This window comes from Eschrichtius robustus, chromosome 9 (genome assembly GCF_028021215.1).
Source record: "Eschrichtius robustus isolate mEscRob2 chromosome 9, mEscRob2.pri, whole genome shotgun sequence".
Lineage (NCBI taxonomy): Eukaryota > Metazoa > Chordata > Mammalia > Artiodactyla > Eschrichtiidae > Eschrichtius > Eschrichtius robustus.
This window is the reverse complement of record NC_090832.1, coordinates 55166290-55191970: the sequence shown is the minus strand read 5'-3', so window position 1 is coordinate 55191970 and position 25681 is coordinate 55166290.

Here is a 25681-nt window from a genome sequence, read left to right as displayed (position 1 = left end):
AAGAAAGCAAACAGTTTTATGAAAGCATAATTAAACACGGGAGTCTTCACTGGGGAGGAGGCATTTGAGCCGAGAGCTGAAGGACGAGAAGTTAATTAGGCAAAGAAGACGGGGGACATGGATGCAGGGAAAAGGAGCTGTATGTGCAAAGGTCTTGTGGTGAGGGAGCATGTTGCACCAGAGGGAACGACTGGAGACCAGAGCTGAGGCTGGCAAGGTATGCAGGGGCCACACCGTGCAGGGCTTGGGGGCCCGGGTGAGGATTTGGGATTTTATCCTAAGAGATAAGGAAACTCTGCGGGAATTTAAGCATTGGAAGGCAAGGGGTTGTAACATGATGGGATTTGTATCTTAGGAAGATCTTGCTGACTAATAAACGATTTGGACACAGGCATAAGTATATTCAGGAGACCAGTTAGGAGGCTATGGCAGATGGGTCTAGAGCTGGTGGTAGAGATGGAATAAATGGGAACATCTAGTGAATTTAGTCTGGGGTCTGTTAAGAGTGCACAGTGGCACTTAGCTCCCTTTCCTTTGCCTATCATTGCCTAGCACAGTTCTCCTGTACCTAAAACAAGGGCACAGATACAGACAGACATGTATGATTAGCTATGGAGGGGGACGTGACCTAAGGATGGTCTGGGTCTGAAAGAAAGAGTAGGATGACAGGACCAAGCTACAGCAAGCACTCTTTTTTTTTTAACATCTTTATTGGAGTATAAATGCTTTACAATGGTGTGTTAGTCTGCTATATAACAAAGGGAACCAGCTATACATATATATATATATATCCCCATATCTTCTCCCTCTTGCGTCTCCCCCCCACCCTCCCTATCCCAACCCTCTAGGTGGTCACAAAGCACTGAGCTGATCTCCCTGTGCTATGCAGCTGTTTCCACTAGCTATCTATTTTACATTTGGTAGTGTATATATGTCCATGCCACTCTCTCACTTCATCCCAGCTTACCATTCCTACTCCCCATGTCCTCAAGTCCATTCTCTATGTCTGCATCTTTATTCCTGTCCTGCCCCTAGGTTCTTCAGAACCTTTTTTTTTTTTTTTTTAGATTCCATATAGATGTGTTAGCATATGGTATTTGTTTTTCTCTTTCTGACTTACTTCACTCTGTATGACAGACTCTAGGTCCATCCACCTCACTACAAATAACTCAATTTCGTTTCATTTTATGGCTGAGTAATATTCCACTGTATATATGTGCCACATCTTCTTTATCCATTCACCTGTCAATGGACACTTAGGTTGCTTCCATGTCCTATCTATTGTATATAGAGCTGCAATGAACATTGTGGTACATGACTCTTTTTGAATTATGGTTTTCTCAGGGCATATGCCCAGTAGTGGGATTGCTGGGTCATATGGTAGTTCTATTTTTAGTTTTTTAAGGAACCTCCATACAGTTCTCCATAGTGGCTGCATCAATTTACATTCCCACCAACTGTGCATGAGGGTTCCCTTTTTCTCCACACCCTCTCCAGCATTTATTTTTTGTAGATTTTTTGATGATGGCCATTCTGACTGCTGTGAGGTGATACCTCATTATAGTTTTGATTTGCATTTCTCTAATGATTAGTGATGTTGAGCATTCTTTCATGTGTTTGTTGGCAATCTGTATATCTTCTTTGGAGAAATGTCTATTTAGGTCTTATGCCCAGTTTTGGATTGGGTTGTTTGCTTTTTTGATACTGAGCTGCATGAGCTGCTTGTATATTTTGGAGATTAATCCTTTGCCAGTTGCTTCATTTGCAAATATTTTCTCCCATTCTGAGGGCTGTCTTTTTGTCTTGTTTATGGTTTCCTTTGCTATGCAAAAGCTTTTAAGTTTCATTAGGTCCCATTTGTTTATTTTTGTTTTTATTTCCATTACTCTAGGAGGTGGGTCAAAAAGGATCTTGTTGTGATTTATGTCATAGTGTGTTCTGCCTATGTTTTCCTCTAAGAGTTTTATAGTGTTTGGCCTTAGATTTAGGTCTTTAATCCATTTTGAGTTTATTTTTGTGTATGGTGTTAAGAAGTGTTCTAATTTCATTCTTTTACATGCAGCTGTCCAGTTTTCCCAGCACCACTTACTGAAAAGGCTCTTTTTTCTCCACTGTATATGCTTGCCTCCTTTATCAAAGATAAAGTGATCATATGTGCGTGGGTTTATCTCTGGGCTTTCTATCCTGTTCCACTGATTTATATTTCTGTTTTTGTGCCAGTACCATACTGTCTTGATTACTGTAGCTTGGTAGTATAGTCTGAAATCCAGGAGCTTGATTCCTCGTGCTCCGTTTTTATTTCTCAAGATTGCTTTGGCTATTCGGGGTCTTTGGTGTTTTCATACAAATTGTGCAATTTTTTCTTCTAGTTCTGTGAGAAATGCCATGGGTAGTTTGACAGGCATTGCACTGAATCTGTAGATTGCTTTGGGTAGTACAGTCATTTTCACAATGTTGATTCTTCCAATCCAAGAACATGGTATATCTCTCCATCTGTTTGTATCATCTTTAACTTCTTTCATCAGTGTCATAGTTTTCTGCATACAGATCTTTTGTCTCCTTAGGTAGGTTTATTCCTAGCTATCTTATTCTTTTTGTTGCAGTGGTAAATGGGAGTGTTTCCTTAATTTCTCTTTCAGATTTTTCATCATTAGTGTATAGGAATGCAAGAGATTTCTGTGCATTAATTTTGTATCCTGCTACTTTACCAAATTCATTGATTAGCTCTAGTAGTTTTCTGGTAACATCTTTAGGATTCTCTATGTATAGTATCATGTCATCTGCAAACAGTGACAGCTTTACTTCTTCTTTTGCAATGTAGATTCCTTTTATTTCTTTCTCTTCTCTGATTGCTGTGGCTAAAACTTCCAGAACTATGTTGAATAATAGTGGTGAGAGTGGACAACCTTGTCTTGCTCCTGATCTTAGAGGAAATGGTTTCAGTTTTTCACCATTGAGAACGATGTTGGCTGTGGGTTTGTCATATATGGCCTTTATTATGTTGAGGTAAGTTTCCTCTGTGCCTACTTTCTGGAGGGTTTTTATCATAAATTGGTGCTGAATTTTGTCGAAAGCTTTTTCTACATCTATTGAGATGATCATATGGTTTTTCTCCTTCAATTTGTTAATATGGTTTATTACATTGATTGATTTGCGTATATTGAAGAATCCTTGCATTCCTGGGATAAACCCCACTTGATCATGGTGTAAGATTCTTTTAATGTGCTGTTCTATTCTGTTTGCTAGTATTTTGTTGAGGATTTTTGTATCTATGTTTATCAGTGATGTTGGCCCTTAGTTTTCTTTCTTTGGGACATCTTTGGTTTTGTTATCAGGGTGATGATAGCCTCATAGAATGAGTTTAGGAGTGTTCCTCCCTCTGCCATATTTTGGAAGAGTTTGAGAAGAATAGGTGTTAGCTCTTCTCTAAATGTTTGAGAGAATTCACCAGTGAAGCCATCTGGTCCTGGGCTTTTGTTTGTTGGAAGATTTTTAATCACAGTCTCAATTTCAGTGCTTGTGATTGGTCTGTTTATATTTTCTATTTCTTCCTGTTTCAGTCTCGGAAGGTTGTGCTTTTCTAAGAATTGGTCCATTTCTTCCAGGTTGTCCATTTTATTGGCATATAGTTGCTTGAGTAATCATTCATGTTCCTTTGTATTTCTGCAGTGTCAGTTGTTACTTCTTTTTCATTTCTAATTCTATTGATTTGAGTCTTCTCCCTTTCTCTTGATGAGTCTGGCTAATGGCTTATCAATTTTGTTTATCTTCTCAAAAAACCAGCCTTTAGTTTTATTGGTCTTTGTTATTGTTTCCTGCATTTCTTTTTCATTTATTTCTGATTGGATCTTTACGATTTCTTTCCTTCTGCTAATTTTGGGGGTTTTTTGTTCTTCTTTCTCTAATTGCTTTAGGTGTAAGGTTAGGTTGTTTATTTGAGATGTTTCTTGTTTCTTGAGGCAGGATTGTATTGCTATAAACTTCCCTCTTGGAACTGCTTTTGCTGCATCCCATAGGTTTTGGGTGGTCATGTTTTCATTGTCATTTGTTTCTAGGTATTTTTTGATTTCCCCTTTGATTTCTTCAGTGATCTCTTGGTTATTTAGTAGTGTATTGTTTAGCCTCCATGTGTTTGTATTTTTTACAGATTTTTTTCCTGTAATTGATATATAGTCTCATAGCGTTGTGGTCAGAAAAGATACTTGATACAATTTCAATTTTCTTAGATTTACCAAGGCTTGATTTGTGACCCAAGATATGATCTATCCTGGAGAATGTTCCATGAGCACTTCAGAAGAAAGTGTATTCTGTTGTTTTTGGATGGAATGTCCTATAAATATCAATTAAGGCCATCTTCTTTAATGTATCATTTAAAGCTTGTGTTTCCTTATTTATTTTCATTTTGGATGATCTGTCCATTGGTGAAAGTGGGGTGTTAAAGTTCCCTACTATGATTGTGTTAGTGTCGATTTCCCCTTTTATGGCTGTTAGCATTTGCCTTATGTATTGAGGTGCTCCTATGTTGGGTGCATAAATATTTACAATTGTTATATCTTCTTCTTGGATTGATCCCATGATCATTATGTAGTGTCCTTCTTTATCTCTTGTAATAGTCTTTATTTTAAAATCTGTTTTGTCTGATATGAGAATTGCTACTCCAGCTTTCTTCTGATTTCCATTTGCATGGACTATCTTTTTCCATCCCCTCACTTTCAGTCTGTATGTGTCCCTAGGTGTGAAGTGGGTCTCTTGTAGATGGCATATATACAGGTCTTGTTTTTGTAACCATTCAGCCAGTCTATGTCTTTTGGTTGTAGCATTTAATCCATTTATATTTAAGGTAATTATCAATATGTATGTTCCTATTACCATTTTCTTAATTGTTTTGGATTTGTTATTGTAGATCTTTTCCTTCTCTTCTGTTTCCTGCCTAGAGAAGTTCCTTTAGTATTTGTTGTAAAGCTGGTTTGGTGGTGCCGAATTCTCTTACTTTTTGCTTGTCTGTAAAGCTTTTAATTTCTCCATTGAATCTGAATGAGATCCTTGCTGGGTACAGTAATCTTCGTTGTAGGTTTTTCCCTTTCATCGCTTTAAATATGTCCTGCCACTCCCTTCTGGCTTGCAGAGTTTCTGCTGGAAGATCAGCTGTTAACCTTATGGGGATTCCCCTGTATGTTATTTGTTGCTTTTCCCTTGCTGCTGTTAATACTTTTTCTTTATATTTAATTTTTGATAGTTTGATTAATATGTGTCTTGGCGTGTTTCTCCTTGGATTTATCCTGTATGGGACTCTCTGTGCTTCCTAGACTTGATTATTTCCTTTCCCATATTAGGAAAGTTTTCAACTATAATCTCTTCAAATATTTTCTCAGTCCCTTTCCTTTTCTCTTCTTCTTCTGGGACCCGTATAATTCGAATGTTGGTATGTTTAATGTTGTTCCAGAGGTCTCTGAGACTGTCCTCAATTCTTTTCATTCTTTTTTCTTTATTCTGCCCTGCGGTAGTTATTTCCACTATTTTATCTTCCAGGTCACTTATCCATTCTTCTGCCTCAGTTATTCTGCTACTGATTCCTTCTAGAGAATTTTTAATTTCATTTATTGTGTTGTTCATCATTGTTTGTTTCCTCTTTAGTTCTTCTAGTTCCTTGTTAAACGTTTCTTGTATTTTCTCCATTCTATTTCCAAGATTTTGGATCGTCTTTACTATCATTACTCTGAATTCTTTTTCAGGTAGACTGCCTATTTCCTCATTTGTTTGGTCTGACGGGTTTTTACCTTGCTCCTTCATCTGCTGTGTGTTTCTCTGTCTTCTCATTTTGCTTAACTTACTGTGTTTGGGGTCTCCTTTTAACAGGCTGCAGTTTTGTAGTTCCCGTTGTTCTTGGTGTCTGCCTCCAGTGGCTAAGGTTGGTTCAGTGGGTTGTGTAGGCTTCCTGGTGGAGGGGACTGTTGCCTGTGTTCTGGTGGATGAGGCTGGATCTTGTCTTCTGGTGGGCAGCACCACGTCCGGTGGTGTATTTTGGGGTGCCTGTGGCCTTGTTATGATTTTAGGTAGCCTCTCTGCTGATGGGTGGGATTGTGTTCCTGTCTTGCTAGTTGTTTGGCATAGGGTGTCCAGCACTGTAGCTTGCTGGTCGTTCAGTGGAGCTGCGTCTTAGCATTGAGATGGAGATCTCTGGGAGAGCTTTCGCCATTTGATTTTATGTGGAGCCGGGAGGTCTCTGGTGGACCAATGTCCTGAAGTCGACTCTCCCACCTCAGAGGTACAGGCCTGACACCCGGCCGGAGCACCAAGACCCTGTCAGCCACACGGCTCAGAAGAAAAGGGAGAAAGGAAGAAAGGAAAGAAAGAAAGAATGAAAGAAAGAAAGAAAGAATGAATGAATGAAAGAAAGAAGGAAAGAAAGAAAGAAAGAAAGAAAGAAAGAAAGAAAGAAAGAAAAAAAGAAAGAAAGAAAGAAAGAAAATAATAAAATAAAATAAAGTTACTAAAATAAAAAATTAAAACAATTATTAAAAATCAAAAAAATTGTATAGTAATAAAAAAAAGGAAAAAAATACGGACAGACAGAACCCTAGGACAAATGGTAAAAGCAAAGCTATACAGACAAAATCACACAAAGAAGCATACACATACACACTCACAGAAAGAGAAAGAGGAAAAATATATATATATGTAAAAAAAAAAAAAAAAGAAGAGGGCAATCAAATCAATAAACAAATCTACCCACGATAATAAACTCTAAATACTAAACTAAGATAAACATAAAACCAGAAACAAATTAGATGCAGAAAGCAAACCACAAGTCTACAGTTGCTCCCAAAGTCCACCACCTCAATTTTGGGATGATTCGTTGTCTATTCAGGTATTCCACAGATGCAGGCACATCAAGTTGACTGTGGAGATTTAATCCGCTGCTCCTGAGGCTGCTGGGAGAGATTTCCCCTTCTCTTCTTTGTTCACACAGCTCCTGGGGTTCGGCTTTGGATTTGGCCCTGCCTCTGTGGGTAGGTCACCTGAGGGCATCTGTTCCCCGCCCAGACAGGACGGGGTTAAAGGAGCGGCTGATTAGGGAGCTCTGGCTCACTCAGGCTAGGGGGAGGGAGGGGTACAGAATTCAGGGCAAGCCTGCGGCAGCAGAGGCCAGCATGACATTGCACCAACCTGAGGCGCACCGTGTGTTCTCCCAGGGAAGTTGTCCCTGGATCACGGGACCCTGGCAGCGGTGAGCTGCACAGGCTCCCGGGAGGGGCGGTGTGGATAGTGACCTGTGCTTGCACACAGGCTTCTTGGTGGCTGCAGCAGCAGCCTTAGTGTTTCATGCCCGTCTGTGGTGTCTGTGCTGATAGCCATAGCTCACACCCGTCTCTGGAGCTCGTTTAGGCAGTGCTCTGAATCCCCTCTCCTTGCACCCCGAAACAACGGTCTCTTGCTTCTTAGGCAGGTCCAGACTTTTTCCCAGACTCCCTCCCGGCTAGCTGTGGCGCACTAGCCCCCTTCAGGCTGTGTTCACGCAGCCAACCCCAGTCCTCTCCCTGGGCTCTGACCTCCCAAGCCTGAGCCTCAGCTCCCAGCCCCAGCCTGTCCCGGCAGGTGAGCAGACAAGCCTCTCGGGCTGGTGAGTGCTGGTCGGCACCGATCCTCTGTGCGGGAATCTCTCCGCTTTGCCCTCTGCACCCCTGTTGCTGTGCTCTCCTCTGTGGCTCCAAAGCTTCCCCCCTGCCACCCCTTGTCTCCGCCAGTGAAGGGGCTTCCTAGTGTGTGGAAACTTTTCCTCCTTCACAGCTCCCTCCCAGAGGTGCAGGTCCCTATTCTTTTGTCTCTGTTTTTTCTTTTTCCTTTTGCCCTACCCAGGTACGTGGGGAGTTTCTTCCCTTTTGGGAAGTCTGAGGTCTTCTGCCAGCGTTCAGTAGGTGTTCTGTAGGAGTTGTTCCACATGTAGATGTATTTCTAGTGTATTTGCGGGGAGGAAGGTGATCTCCACGTCTTAATCCTCCGCCATCTTGAACGTCCTCTGCAGCAAGCACTCTTGAGGGCGAGTTTTCACATGGACTCCATAGACCAATACCAGCCCAGCCACAGCAGAGAGCCACCCTGTCACTCAGGAGTTCTGAGGACCCAGGGGACTCTAGAAATGGGACAAGGCCAAAGCTGTTCTTTTCCCACTGCTGCCTCTTTGCCACCTGGCAAAAAAATATCAGCCCTGATCTACTTAAGATCCACTCCTAGGTCTATGTCAGAGATCAACTGAAAAGGCATCTATCAATCTTTTATGTTAATTATACCTACTTTTCACCAAAAAAAGCTGAATATCATAACTTGTAAACATTATCTGGTAGATCTTCTCGGTCATAGAGAATAGATCAAGTGTTTTAGTCTCTATAGATGCTGACATGTCCCGGTAGAATACTGTTTCTAAGCCTGACTCTGTAATGAGGTTTGTTTTCTTTTAAGCTGCTGCTGATGGGGGCAGTTGTCTATTGCTTAGCCTTGACTTTTATAAACACAGATTGTCACTGAACAAGAATCAAGCATTTATTGAGCACGTACTACCTACCATGCCTACATCAGCTGCTGGAGAATAAGGGGCCCATCCCCGATGTCAAGCATCAGCAGTCTAGTGGGGATGACAGATGTAAACCGATTAATTACAACAGGATATGGAAGTGCTAAAATGAGGGCATGAATAAACTGTGGAAAGCAGAGCTGGGTATAATTAATTGGTGTCCGGGGTGGTACCTAAAATCTCCACAGAATTTGTTGCAAAACACAATAAAAATTAGCCTTTCAATTAACAAATTCCTTCTGGCATTTTGTTCTTATCCTTTAACCTCACTGAAATTGCCTCATAGTTCCTGCACTATATTATTAATGGAAATGTTTCCCCTCATTATCCAGCAACTTTGTTACATAGACAATTGTGTTCTGGAAGATGCTTGAGAACTTCTTTAACTGATAAAAGAATTAACCTTTTAGACTAAGGCAGCCACTTACTGCTGGACACAACACTCAGGAATTTTGATTACTTAGGAAATACAGAGCATCGATTTTGTATGAGTATGTACATAGCCTAGCAAATAACAATTCATAAGAATAAAATTTTATTATAGTTAAGGGATTAAAGAACAATAATCCTCATAATCATGCTTCTAAGCCAGTCGAATCTCAATTTTTCTAGCTCCCAAAGGATAAAAATGTCACACAAAATCTTTGGGGCCCAGGGCCAGCTCTACAAGAACAGAAGAGGCAGTCATGTGTATGTGATGACTTGAGGATTGCGGAAAAACTATCTACCCAAAAAAATATCATCCTCGGTGATTAGGCTACTTGGTTATTAGCGGGAATGTAAAAACGATGCCCTCTGACATCCTCTAACTAAGAAATGAGTTAAATTTAAGAACACAGGAATTGGGGGATTTGTGGCATAAACAGATTGGTGACTCATACTGTGGCTTCTTTGGAAAGATGTCCTTCTTTCAACCTATCACGCCCTATAACCTACAGAAGAGAATCCAAGCATTCAAGGCCCTCTGTACTCTAAATGCCAACCTGCATTCACCCACTTGTATCCCACCTTCCCCATAACAAAGTCTTCACTCCAAGGAGACGAGCACAATCCTTGTCCTAGGTTCGTGCTTTCCTCTTTCCCTCCCAGCAGAGGTTGCAGCAGGCAGAAATTCTGATGGAGGTAGTGGCAGAATCAGCTCTGTTACTTGAGGGATTTTTCCAGCACCGTACAGTGAGTTCCAAAGTCCCAAATTATATTATCAATAATCAAATTAGCAACTGAACGGAAGAGTAATCTCAGAAATAAACATCTAGAAACAGACTCCTGACTCGATGTAATGAGCTAAAACAACAGGTAGCCTTCCTGAGGGATCTAGATTCTATGCCCTCAGAGGCATTACAGAAGGGATCAGGCTTTACTGTGAAAATGGCATGTTGACCAAAGACCTGGTTAACAAAATCTTTGTTACCAAATGAGAGATGAAGGCATAATAACAACAATAATAATAGGTGACATTTATTCAGCACTTGCAGTGCACCAGGCACTATTCTAAATGCCTTACACATATTGATCCATTTAATCCTCACAAGGAGCCCTCTGAGGTAGGTAATGTTTATTATGCCCACATTATAGGTGAGAAAAATGAGGTCAAAGGTTGAGTAACTTGCTCCAAACTGCACAATGACTAAGTACTAGAATCAGAATTCGACTTCAGGATATATAATTTAAGAATCTACGCTCTTAACTCAGTAGCCAGGTAAGGAAACATCAGACTATAGGTAGGACTATGTATATGAAGTGGATCTTAATGCTTCAGGTTTTCTGGGATAAAAATATTTACTGATTAAAAGTGAAGAAAAGGTATGTGCTTGTTTTCTATAATTGCTGAATTATTTGCTTTATCCAACCAAAACGCAAAGAATACAAAGCCTTCCTACCAAATACATCTTCAGACACAGGAAATATGAGGAAATGCTTTGTCCCAAATTACAGTAAAGTTTAAGGAATTGGATCAAAATTTTCTCCAGAAGTCTAGATAAAAGATACACAACCTGACCTACAAGGTTTACTGTGAATCTATCCCGTTTGGCAAATGTCTTAACCTGAAGCAAGTTAATTGGTTTTTAGAAGAGTTTTCACAGAAAGAAAATATTAAATCTTATTGCACCTTATATTTCCCTCAATAGTTCTAAACATGAGTCATAATAATTGATTTGTAACATGAATATTTCACTTGCTTGCTTCTAAGTTACACAATGGAATAATATGCATCTATTAAAATCAGCTTTATGAATAGTTTTTGGTTAAGAGATAAAAAGTCTTATACTATAGTTTTAAGTGAAAAATGACACAAAACTTTATACTTAGTATGAATACATGGCTGGGAATACACATTCATAGGAAATAGGCTAGCAGAAAACGGTAATGTTAATAAAATAGTTGTCTTTGGTGGCATGTTGGGATTTTTTTCTTTATGCTCTTATGTATTTCCATCTTTCTAGAATAAATATCCCTACATTTGTAAGAAAAGAAAGTAAAACTTTAAAGTAAATATGAACAAGAAAGTCATTAGCAATCCAAGTTCTATTTCTACACTCAGCCCTTTCAAGGAACATTTTACCATCTAGCTAAGAAAATTCTCTTTGACCCATACACCAGCTATAAGTTTAGCTTTATGAGATCTTTCAGCATTTTATAGACAACCACCAATCCAGAATAATAAAGAAAATCAGGCATTTTTCTCTAGGGGAGAAAAAAACATTTTTTCTTTAATTGAGAAGAAATAAAATGGGCTTTGGACTGCATTTGAATCCTGGCTCAAATACTTCAGCAAATTAGTTCAGCGCTCCAAGCCTTAGCTTTCCCATGTGTAAAACAAAAAGTTGCTCTTAGAATTAAATTCAGTAGCACCAGTCAAGTGACTAGCTCAGATGACTGCTACCCCAGCCGACCTCTGCCTACAACTGCAGTGCTAGTTTCCTTTTCTCTCTCTTAGCCCTTAAACCTAGTACAGCATCCAATATTGAAAGGAAACACAAGTGAATTTCATGTAAGATCTGCATTTTAGATTCACCTAAAATACCAGGGGCTCCAAAGTGAGGGACAGAGAAAATTCAATACTATTTTCCAGTCAACATGTTTATCTATCGTTCTTGTCAATATAGAGTGATTCCAGTTCTCAAATGAGCATTTAACTTTCTGAAGGAGAACGAAAAATTAAGTTACTTAATTTTAAACATATTTTTCATAAAGTGTGTTAAATTTACCCATTGAGCTTATTTTCTGTCTGTCTGATTTATCGTCTTTCTTTCTTTCCCTATATTATTTTCAACAAATGGAGAATGCAGTAGTTACTTTATTAAACACCAAAAATGCTTAGTATTTTCTTATAGATAGATAATAAATCAGGCACAATTTTATCTAGTATGCTAAAATATGTTATAATTCACATATGTCAAGAAATATATCAAAGAAAAGTTTTCTTCCGCTTAGTGTAAATGATTAGTAGAATGGGCTAGAACCCTCACGTGATGCTTCAAACAGGCATTTTCTCCTTGAGAACCTTTACAATCTTTCTCAACTCCTCACCTTCAAAGTTTCCTTAATAGCATTCTATTCCTTCATAATATAGTTATTTTAACTGGTTTTACAGATCATGCAGTCCTTCTTACCTAGTATCAGTGTTAGGACAAGTATGAAATAGGATTAGATGTGTATAACTGAGATTTTATCATAAGAATGTCATTTCTATAAGCATTCATTATTCTTATATTTGTGGAGTTAATAACTCTTGTCTCTGCCTTGCTAATTCCCACTTTGTTTTTTAGATCTTTTATTAAATAATACCCATTTGGGGAAGGCTTTTCTGAACATTTCCCTCTCCCACCCCTCCCTCCCAACTCACCACCTCAGATGAGGTTGGGGGCTGTAATTACATCTTTTCATTATACACTAGGTTTTTACTTTATACTGCTGTCACAACAGTAACTAAATCATTACTATTTAATCCTCCACTTAATGTCCGTCCATCTGAATAAACTACGATTTCCATGGAACAAGGATGTACTTGTCTTATTCATCTTTGTACCCCAGGTCCCTCTGTGGTATCTGACCTATAAAAGATGCTCAATAAATAATTACTGAATAAATGAATGAATGAAGCCTTTGCTTGCTGCCAGTAGAAACATCCAGGTTTCTGCTTTCAGCTCAGGGTAAAACAGCCTGAATCTCAAGGGCCCATTTAGAATCAACTGTATTCAATGGGTAGTTTAGTAAAAATATGTCAAGGAACCATTTTTCAGCTTCCAGTATAAATATCTACACCAAAATAAGCAAAGTTTGGCTGCCATTCACACAAAGTATTTGTGTTACCAAAGATTATTTACAACTGCAGAGTTGACAGCAAAAGATGCTTTCTAAATCCAGATGTGTATAGGCTACTGCTTTATCAATTGTTTTTTTTTTTCCTTGAAGATTTACTATGAGAACTGATGGAAGGTCTACTTCCAGACATAACAAGGGCTATTTCTGATGGCTAACAGAAAGATCATATGCAGTGAAGATGAAATATATTATGAAGCATGAACACAATTAAAATCAGAAAGATTGAAGTTAGTGTGCTTAGAAAGAATGTAATGTAGAAATTTCTCTAGTGAACTAGGGTCAGAGTTGCCCGAAACCCCACAACAATAAACAAGCCCAGAGAGCCAACAAGATCACTTTCATGGAGCAGAGAGAGTTTTTGAGCCGACAGAATGTTCACCATGGAGTAGCCTCTAGGTTTACACATTACTTTAATAACAGGGTAATTCAGGTTACTCTACTTGCCTTCTGAAGTCACGGTAAACAGCTTCATTCTGGGACAGGAACCAGGCATGGTGCCAAGTGGGCAGCTTAAACTCCCGCCGTGTGCTAAAAAGGAAATAATGAGAACACAGGAGTGAAAAGCAAAGCTTCAAACCCTCATTACAGCAGGCACCACACAGTTAACAAAAAGCTACACCAAAGGATTTGAGACAATAATATAGGCTTTTTCCTAACTTTGTTCAACGAATAATTATAGACTTATTTGTGCCAGGCACTGAGCATGGTTTTAGTGATAAAGACAGGCTCACGCCTTCACTGAATTTATTATACAGAATGTCTTCTGAAATAACAAAGTAGCAGCACTAGTTTCTAAAGAGCGTTGGTGACAGTTCTTTACTTGTTTATCATTAATGAATACTATAAATGACATACCAGGTGTCCCAGTCACTGAGAAACCTTTCCAAGAGTTGACAAATGAGTGACCCAAATGATAATCTAAGAGAGTCTAAAACAGAGGTCACTGAGGTCAGCAGGGTGGGGACGTTGTCATGTCAGACGTGGGACTTGAGCCGGGCTTTGAAAGAATGGACACCTGGAGAAGAGGGAATTGGACCTTGAGACTGTGAGGAAAGGCACAGAGAAGAAGTGGAAGCAGGAGTGCTGATGGCATCAAGGAGAAAGTAGGCGGGTTTGACTGACTCCTCAATTACCTTATACTTTACACTGTGAAGTCCTGAGTGTTCAGAAGAAAAGGCTGAAGAAGTCCCTGCATTAGAAAGACTAATCTGGTAGCAGTTTCTGAAATCTGGTTTGAAAAATGGTGCCAGCTGGCTTAATTAGTATCACCTGGGGCACTTTAGGAATAATACAGATCCCAGGTCCCGCATGCCCTCATTCCTAGAAATATAGACTATACCTAAGAGAATGGATTTTTTTTCAACTCGTACCTTAAGTGATTTTCTATGTGATTCTGAGGCACAGCCAGATTTGGAAGTTATAGAAGATGAAATGAAAGTCTCTGACTGCACTGGCTTAGGAAACGTGACCAGGGTCAGGCCTAGGGAGAGTTTCGCCTCCCTGAAAGACAGGCAGACTGCTCAGTCTAAGTCAAAACTATAAGGTCTAACTGACATCTGGAAATATTTGTAGGAACTTTTGACCCTCAAAAATACATTACTCTCACATTGCTGGGCTCAATGTTTAGAATAAAAGGATTATTATGCAAGGACTCTACATGATCAAAAAACTACATCTGCACATCTTGACTCCATCTGTTTTCTCCTACCCCCATCCCGTGAGGAGAAGGCAAGTTCCTTGAAGGCAGAGAACCCACTCCCTGCTCAATCTCAGCCCCTACAATGGTGTTAGCACAGACTGCGCAAGCAATCATTTTTTTAAATAAATGCATAAACAAATGAAGAAAAACCAGTCTTTTCGATCACTGGAAAAAGCAGCTGACATTCACAGATATTTGGGAACCAAGTCTAAAATACCCATTTCCCAGGTACAGACCGAAAAAATTAAATTATGTCCACCATGGATACTGAATGCTTTTGTATACTCTGGAGGGTTCCAAGATAGGGAAGAGACCTGGAAGAAACTTTAAAGAAAACAATGAGTCAAGGCAACGAGGCAGGAGGAGTACCAAAATCCTCAGAGTGGGGTAATTTCAGTCTGATTATAAAGCATCTGCCGTCTGCAGACATTATGCCTCTCTGGATTTTTTTTTTCACTTCCAATTGTCTGCAACAGAATTCCTAGGTCATAAAGGAATTTCTTCCCTTCCCATTTTAAGAGTTCTAGAAGTTTGAGAGAATATCTTTAAATGCCCAGAGTTTAGTATTTGAGAGTTGGTAAACCTTACATATTCATTTTTCTAAAAATGAGCAAGGCTGTGATGGCTATATAATCAATTATTATTCCTTTAATCCAGATTTTTAAAAACCATTTTAATTTGGCATACTTAGTTGAAATGACCATGTTGTTGAGTTATCTTCCTAGTTTCTTCGTTCATGACTTTTAGGAGCATCAACCTGACTTTAAAAGAGGGAAACTGAGGCCTGGAGACTTGACTCTAGGTCAGGCCTCAATGGTTACGCAGTTTCAGAGACACCACTACAAGCAAGGGCTCTGCATCAAGAGTAAAGTCTACAATATGATGCTTCCTCTCTTAAAGCAAATAAAAGCCTAGGATTTAATGTATTTTAAGCCTAGTGCTTTTTCTTACATAGGCGTTTTTTCTTTCAGTAAAGTAATCAAGAAGAAGCAACTTAATGAGAAACTGGTTTTAAATGTTTGTGGATAAGATTCCTAGTTTTAAATAATTCCATTTTACCAACTAAGAGAGATTAAATTGTCCTTAAGACAGATTAGGAGGGGAAAGCATAACATGTAAAAATAAAGTATGCTTAGTTTTTTCAACACAAGTTTTTAATATAGAGCATTGGTTAGGGGTGGCGCCTGCCTCTGCAGGTAGGAGTACTTTTATTGCATTGTATTGTTTAAAATCACTGGAGCATGATAACAATGGAAAGCAGACCGATCTGGTTTTATTATTCTTTTTAAATTCTCTGCCGATAACGCCCCCCTGACTCACTGCACCTGAGGCACACTTCGTAGGCCACTGCAGAGGGTCGAAGATGAGGTGCACTAAGAGATAACCCAACGACACAAGTCACTGCCGCAAGTATCGTCACCAGGGGTAGAAGTAATATTGGAGGAACATCATAAAACATTTAAGATCTTAGTAAAGGGTATAAAAATGGGTAGCAGGGGCTTCACTGGTTAAGAATCCGCCTGCCAATGCAGGGGACACGGGTTCAAGCCCTGGTCCGCAAAGATCCCACATGCCACGGAGCAACTAAGCTCACGTGCCACAACTACTGAAGCCCATGTGCCTAGAGCCCGAGCTCCACAACAAGAGAAGCCACCGCAATGAGAAGCCCGTGCACTGCAATGAAGAGTAGCCCCTGCTTGCCACAACTAGAGAAAGCCTGCGCGCAGCAAGGAAGACCCAACGCAGCCAAAAATAAATAAATAAATAATTTTTTTTTTTTTTAAAAAATGGGTAGCAGTGAACTAAAAGCAGTTCAAAGTGTATCTGGGTGACCCGTTGGATCAGAGAGCTCTGAGTATATGGCACATGAAGGTTCCACAAACTGAATGAAAGACTGTTCTAGGGGCAGTTCTTCAACCTCCTCAGAATAAAGGAACTAGCCTTCAGTTTCTCCATTAGGATCAGGCCCTGCTTTGCCTCACCATCCATTTACTAATGTGCTAATTATTAATTGATAGGTTAACGTAAGAAAAACAAAATAGTGAACACACATATACAGAATAAATTCTATAAAGCTGAAAAAATAGATCAAAACGTGACATGGAGGAAGGGTCCCCATGCACCTCACCCAGCGACTTGCATGCCTGACTTTGTGCTGCTCAAGATACCTGTCTTGGTCACCCATTCTTTCCAAAGCCCATCCTGTGTGGTAGGGAAAACAATTCAGACTCCTGGGTAGGGGTCCCAGGACCTACATACTACTCAGGTGTCACTTTCTTCACTCACAGTTCAGGGTGTAGCCCTCCCTGAGGTATACAATGACAGTCACAAACAGGGAAACTGACTTTGGGCAACACATTTCTCCATCCTATGGTCAAGGTTTCTGCTGTCCAGGGTTTCATGGTCAAAAAATTAAGGTCAATGCTAAATACTATATCCTCCTCACAGAGAGTCACAATACAGTTTAGTCATATCACAGGCTCTAAGAATGTTAAAAAAACATGTTTAACCAGGTGTTTCTGAAAAATCAGTAGAGCACAGAACCCTCTTTTTTTAATTGGGGTATAGTTGTTTTACAACGTTGTGTTAGTTTCTACTGTACAGTGAAGTGAATCAGTCATATGTATACATATATCCCCTCTTTTTTGGATTTTTCTTCCCATGTGGGCCACCACAGAGCACTAAGTAGAGTGTCCTGTCCTATACAGCAGGTTCTCGTTAGTTATCTATTTTATACATATTAGTGTACATATGTCAATCCCAATCTCCCAATTCATCCCACCCCCCCTTTCCCCCCTTGGTGTCCATACATTTGTTCTCTACGTCTGTGTCTCTATTTCTGCCTTGCAAACAGGTTCATCTGTACCATTTTTCCAGATTCCACATATATGTGTTAATATACGATATTTGTTTTTCTCTTTCTGACTTACTTCACTCTGTAAAACACTCTCTAGGTCCATCCACGTCTCTACAAATGACCCAATTTCGTTCCTTTTTATTGCTGAGTAATATTCCATTGTGTAGATGTACCACTTCTTCTTTATCCATTCCTCCATCAGTGGACATTTAGGTTGCTTCCATGACCTGGCTACTGTAAACAGTGCTGCAATGAACATTGGGGTGCATGTGTCTTTTTTTTTTTAACATCTTTACTGGAGTATAATTGCTTTACAATGTTGTGTTAGTTTCTGCTGTATAACAAAGTGAATCAGCTATATGTATACATATATCACCATATCCCCTCCCTCTTGCGCCTCCCTCCCACCCTCCCTATCCCACCCCTCTAGGTGGTCACAAAGCACTGAGCTGATCTCCCCGTGCGATGCAGCTGCTTCCTAGTAGCTATCTATTTTACATTTGTTAGTGTATATATGTCCATGTCACTCTCTCACTTCATCCCAGCTTACCCTTCCCCCTCCCTGTCCTCAAGTCCATTCTCTACGTCTGCATCTTTATTCCTGTCCTGCCCCTAGGTTCATCAGAACCATTTTTTTTTTAGATTCCATTTATACGTGTTAGCATACGGTATTTGTTTTTCTCTTTCTGACTTACTTCACTCTGTATGACAGACTCTAGGTCCATCCACCTCACTACAAATAACTCAATTTTGTTCCTTTTTATGGCTGAGTAATACTCCATTATATATATGTGCCACATGTTCTTTATCCACTCATCTGTCGATGGACACTTAGGTCACTTCCATGTCCTGGCTATTGTAAATAGTGCTACAATGAACATTGTGGTGCATGACTCTTTTTGAATTACGGTTTTCTCAGGGTATAGGCCCAGTAGTGGGATTGCTGTGTCATACGGTAATTCTATTTTTAGTTTTTTAAGAAACCTCCATACTGTTCTGCATAGTGGCTGTATCAATTTACATTCCCACCAACAGTGCAAGAGGGTTCCCTTTTCTCCACACGCTCTCCAGCATTTATTGTTTGTAGTTTTTTGATGATAGCCCTGCTGACTGGTGTGAAGTGACACCTCATTGTAGTTTTGATTTGCATTTCTCTAATAATTAGTAATGTTTAACATCTTTTCATGTGCCTCTTGGCCATCTGTATGTCTTCTTGGAGAAATGTCTACTGAGGTCTACCACAGAACCCTTTTTTCACAGAGCACCTATTAGTATGAATATATCTGTGGACCAGCATTCTGCATTCAGAACCAAGTGGAATTAGGATATTCAACCTTCCTCCTAAACATATTTTCTAAAACAGAACAGACCTATGGAAAAGCAAGTACTTACATTTGGTTGTATGAATAACAGAATGACTTGAATTACAGAATTCCAGAGTATAAAGACCAGGCTAAATGATGGCCAAACTTGAAAGAAGAAACCCATTAATGTATTACTGGTGTTCATATATATGTTAAATCTAATAATGGTAGAACAGCGTTGAATATTTAATTGTATGTACTCCACAGGCACATGGATATACAAAGCCTATGAGCAGTTAATTGTTCACCTCAACTTTTACCCCCCAAGAATTCTCTGGTTATGAATTCTTTTTCTGGTTGTAAATTATCAAAAGGTTAAAAATGAGGATTTTTTTATTTTCAATTTAAGTCAAAGACAGTTTTATAATGTATTTGGATTTAGAGTATCTCCACTTTACAAAAAGAGCCACAGAGAGAGAGCAGACAGCAGAAGCAAGAAGAACTACAATCCTGAAGCCTCTGGAACAAAAACCACATTCACAGAAAGATAAACAAGATGAAAAGGCAGAGGGCTATGTACCAGATGAAGGAACAAGATAAAACCCCAGAAAAACAACTAAATGAAGGGGAGACGGGCAACCTTCCAGAAAAAGAATTCAGTATAATGATAGTGAAGACGATCCAGGACCTCAGAAAAAGAATGGAGACAAAGATTGAGAAGATGCAAGAAATGTTTAACAAAGACCCAGAAGAATTAAAGAACAAACAGAATTGAACAATATAATAACTGAAATGAAAAATACACTAGAAGGAATCAATAGCAGAATAACTTGGGCAGAAGAACGGATAAGTGACCTGGAAGACAGAATGGTTGAATTCACTGCTGCCAAACAGAATAAAGAAAAATGAATGAAAAGAATGAAGAGAGCCTAAGAGACCTCTGGGACAACATTAAACACAACAACATTCGCTTATAGGGGTCCCAGAAGGAGAAGAGAGAGAGAAAGGTCACGAGAAAATATTTGAAGAGATTATAGTCGAAAACTTCCCTAACATGGGAAAGGAAAGAGCCACCCAAGTCCAGGAAGCGCAGAGAGTCCCATACAGGATAAACCCAAGGAGAAACACGCTGAGACACATAGTAATCAAATTGGCCAAAATGAAAGACAAAGAAAAATTACTGAAAGCAGCAAAGGAAAAACAACAAATAAAATACACGGGAACTCCCATAGGGTTAACAGTTGATTATTCAGCAGAAACTCTACAAGCCAGAAGGGAGTGGCAGGACATATTTAAAGTGATGAAAGGGAAGAACCTACAACGAAGATCACTCTACCCGGCAAGGATCTCATTCAGATTCGATGGAGAAATCAAAAGCTTTACAGACAAGCAAAAGCTAAGAGAATTCAGCACCACCAAACCAGCTCTACAACAAATGCTAAAGGAACTTCTCTAAGTGGGAAACACAAGAGAAGAAAAGGACCCACAAAAACAAACCCAAAACAATTAAGAAAATGGTCATAGGAACATACATATCGATAATTACCTTAAACATGAATGGATTAAATGTTCCAACCAAAACACACAGGCTCGCTGAATGGATACAAAAACAAGACTCATCTATATGCTGTCTACAAGAGACCCACTTCAGACCTAGGGACACATTCAGACTGAAAGTGAGGGGACGGAAAAAGATACTCCATGCAAATGGAAATCAAAAGAAAGCTGGAGTAGCAATACTCATATCAGATAAAATAGACTTTAAAATAAAGAATGTTACAAGAGACAAGGAAGGACACTACATAATGAGCAAGGGATCAATCCAAGAAGATATAACAATTATAAATATATATGCACCCAACATAGGAGCACCTCAATACATAAGGCAACTGCTAACAGCTATAAAAGAGGAAATCGACAGTTAACAATACACTTACACCAATGGACAGATCATCCAAACAGAAAATTAATAAGGAAACACAAGCTATAAATGATGCAATAGACCAGATAGATTTAATTGATATTTATAGGACATTCCATCCAAAAACAGCAGATTACACTTTCTTCTCAAGTGTGCACAGAACATTCTCCTGGATAGATCACATCTTGGGTCACAAATCAAGCCTCAGTAAATCTAAGAAAACTGAAATCAAATAAAGCATCTTTTCTGACCACACGCTATGAGATTAGAAATCAATTACAGGGAAAAAAACGTAGAAAACACAAACACATGGAGGCTAAACAATACGTTACTAAATAGCCAAGAGATATCTGAAGAAATCAAAGAGGAAATCAAAAAATACCTAGAGACAAATGACAATGAAAACACGACGATCCAAAACCTATGGGATGCAGCAAAAGCAGTTCTAAGAGGGAAGTTTATAGCAATACAAGCCTACCTCAAGACACAAGAAAAACCTCAAATAAACAATCTAACCTACACCTAAAGGAACTAGAGAAAGAAGAACAAATAAAATCCGAAGTTAGTACAAGAAAAGAAATCATAAAGATCAGAGCAGAAATAAATGAAATAGAAATAAAACAATAGCAAATATCAATAAAACTAAAAGCTGGTTCTCTGAGAAGATAAACAAAATTGATAAACCATTAGCCAAACTCATCAAGAAAAAGAGGGAGAGGACTCAAATCAATAAATTTGGAAATGAAAAAGGAGAAGTTAAACAGACGCCGCAGAAATACAAAGCATCCTAAGAGACTACTACAAGCAACTCTATGCCAATAAAATGGACAACCTGGAAGAAATGGACAAATTCTTAGAAAGGTATAACCTTCCAAGACTGAACCAGGAAGAAACAGAAAATATGAACAGACCAATCACAAGTAATGAAATTGAAACTGTGATTAAAAATCTTCCAACAAACAAAAGTCCAGGACCAGATGGCTTCACAGGTGAATTCCATCAAACATTTACAGAAGAGCTAACACCCATCCTTCTCAAACTCTTCCAAAAAATTGCAGAGGAAGGAACACTCCCAAACTCATTCTATGAGGCCACCATCACCCTGATACAAAAACCAGACAAAGATACTATAAAAAAAGAAAATTATAGACCAATATCACTGACGAATATAGATGCAAAATTCCTCAACAAAATACTAGCAAACAGAATCCAACAACACATTAAAAGGATCATAAACCATGATCAAGTGGGGTTTATCCCAGGGGTGCAAGGATTCTTCAATATATGCAAATCAATCAATGTGATACACCATATTAACAAACTGAAGGATAAAAACCATATGATCATCTCAATAGATGCTGAAAAAGCTTTTGACAAAATTCAACACTGATTTATGATAAAACCTCTCCAGAAAGTGGGCACAGAGGGAACCTACCTCAACATAATAAAGGCCATATATGACAAACCCAGAGCAAAAATTATTCTCAATGGTGAAAAACTGAAAGCATTTCCTCTAAGATCAGGAACAAGACAAGGATATCCACTCTCACCACTATTATTCAACATAGTTTTGGAAGTCCTAGCCACGTCAGTCAGAGAAGAAAAAGAAATAAAAGGAATACAAATTGGAAAAGAAGAAGTAAAACTGTCACTGTTTGCAGGTGACATGATACTATATATAGAGAATCCTAAAGATGCTACCAGAAAACTACTAGAGCTAATCAATGAATTTGGTAAAGTAGCAGGATACAAAATTAATGCACAGAAATCTCTTGCATTGCTATACACTAATAATGAAAAAATCTGAAAGAGAAATTAAGGAAGCACTCCCATTTACCACTGCAACAAAAAGAATAAAATACCTAGGAATAAACCTACCTAGGGAGACAAAAGACCTGTATGCAGAAAACTATAAGACACTGATGAAAGAAATTAAAGATGATACAAACAGATGGAGAGATATACCATGTTCTTGGATTGGAAGAATCAATATTGTGAAAATGACTCTATTACCCAAAGCAATCTACAGATTCAATGCGATCCCTATCAAACTACCACTGGCATTTTTCACAGAACTAGAACAAAAAATTGCACAATTTTTATGGAAACACAAAAGACCCCGAATAGCCAAAGCAATCTTGAGAGAGAAAAACGGAGCTGGAGGAATCAGGCTCCCTGACTTCAGACTATACTACAAAGCTACAGTAATCACGACAGTATGGTACTGGCACAAAAACAGAAATATAGATCAATGGAACAGGATAGAAAGCCCAAATATAAACCCACATGCCTATGGTCAACTAATCTATGACAAAGGAGGCAAGGATATACAATGGAGAAAAAACAGCCTCTTCAATAAGTGGTGCTGGGAAAACTGGACAGCTACATGTAAAAGAATGAAATTAGAACACTCCCTAACACCACACACAAAAATAAACTCAAAATGATTAAAGACCTAAATGTAAGACTGGACACTATAAAACTCTTAGAGGAAAACATTGGAAGAACACTCTTTGACATAAATCACAGCAAGATCTTCTTTGATCCACCTCCTAGAGTAATGGAAATAAAAACAAAAGTAAACAAATGGGACCTAATGAAACTTAAAAGCTTTTGCACAGCAAAGGAAACCATAAACAAGACGAAAAGACAACCCTCAGAATGGGAGAAAATATTTGCAAATGAATCAACGGACAAAGGATTAATTTCCAAAATATATAATTAGCTCATGCAGCTCAATATTAAAAAAACAAACAACCCAATCCAAAAATGGACAGAAGACCTAAATAGACATTTCCCCAAAGAAGACATAGCGGTGGCCAAGAAGCACATGCAAAGCTGCTCAACATCACTAATTATTAGAGAAATGCAGATCAAAACTACAGTGAGGTATCACCTTACACCAGTTAGAATGGGCATCATGAGAAAATCTACAAACAACAAATGCTGGAGAGGGTGTGGAGAAAAGGGAACCCTCTTGCACTGTTGGTGGGAATGTAAATTGCTACAGCCACTATGGAGAACAGTATGGAGGTTCCTTAAAAAAATAAAAATAGAACTACCATACGACCCAGCAATCCCATTACTAGGCATATACCCAGAGAAAACCAGAATTCAAAAAGACACATGCACCCCAATGTTCATTGCAGCACTATTTACAATAGCCAGGTCATGGAAGCAACCTAAATGCCCATCGACAGATGAATGGATAAAGAAGATGTGGTACATATATTCAATGGAATATTACTCAGCCATAAAAAGGAACGAAATTGGGTCACTTGCAGAGACGTGGATGAATTTAGAGACTGTCACGCAGAGTGAAGTCAGAAAGAGAAAAACAAATATCGTATATTAACGCACATATGTGGAACCTGGAAAAATGGTACAGATGAACCGGTTTGCAGGGCAGAAATTGAGACACAGATGTAGGGAACAAATGTAGGGACACCAAGGGGGGAAAGGGGTGGGGGAGGGTGGCGGTGTGATGAATTGGGAGATTGGGATTGGCATACATACACTAATATGTATAAAATGGATAACTAATAAGAACCTGCTGTATAAAAAAATAAATAAAATTTTAAAATAAACAGCCACACATTTCTTCAAATGTATGTGATCATTTAATAGGAAGTTTTAAAGTTTTGAGAATGCATGGGTGTCAATTCAATTAATGTGCTTTTTAACACATTTCTAACCACCTGTTATTCTGACACTACATTTAGCAGATGTTGTCTCCAAGGTCAATTAGGTTTTTGCATCCAAGAAGGGTGTGGGAGGGGACAGATTCTTGCTGCCATGCAAGAGCAAAACTTCACATTCATTACTTTACATTCATTACTCTTGATTTACAGCCTATTTTTTCTGGCACGTCTAATTTTTGTGTCATATTCTTTCCTTTACCCTTTATAACAACCTCTGTTAGTGGACTTTCTCTCTTTTGGGGCTGTTAGTTACAAGACGTCCTGAATCAGATGTCATCAGCTCACATGACATTCATCTTCTTTCAGGATTAGAAAAATCACGAAATAATGATTAGAGGCAGAGTGTTTTTAAATATCCTAACCGTATTTCTCAATTCAATATTGATTTAAGTGATTAACTTTTCCTATGATGATACAGCATCTTGACCAATCAAATATAATGCTTACAAGGTGCATTCATCATAGTTTACAGTTTTCTTATAAGTATGATAGATAGTGAACATTTTATGAATCAATAAACTGACAAAAGTATTCAGGACTAGAAATATGGGAGCAGACACATGACTTGCTCAATTTTTATATGTTTTTAAAATTCCAGCAATCTCTCCATTATAAACTCCATTTCAGTCTACATTTAAGGGTTTCTTTTATCAGCTTGTTTTCAACATTATGGAGCAATAGAAAACAAGTTCAAAACTTTAATAAAATGTAAAACTGAAAATAATAGCCAGTCGGGTGATTTATCCAGAGAAAACAATATTTTAAGTAGAACTGCATAAAAATGATTTGTATATGTTTCATTTCCTTGGATAACAGTCAAGATTTAAAGATTAAACCTAAAGTATAGTGGACAGAAATGGATCAAGATTTTGCTAAGAGAACAGAGATATTGTGACAGTAAAGGTTTCCTCTCACAATTCTGATCATAATGTTTCTTTTTATTATTTTTTACTCTTTAGACTAATTCACACATTCATACCATTATCTTATGAATAATTGATTTTTTGTGTTTTGGGTTTTTTTTTAATTTTTGGCTGTGTTGGGTCTTTGTTGCTGCACATGGGCTTTCTCTGGTTGCGGTGAGCAGGGGCTACTCTTCGTTGTGGTGCACGGGCTTCTCATTGCAGTGGCTTCTCTTGTTGTGGAGCATGGACTCTAGGCGCGCGGGCTTCAGTAGTTGTGGCACGCGGGCTCAGTAGTTGTGGCGCACGGGCTTAGTTGCTCCGCGGCATGTGGGATCTTCCTGGACCAGGGCTCGAACCCGTGTCCCCTGCATTGGCAGGTGGATTCCTAACCACTGTGCC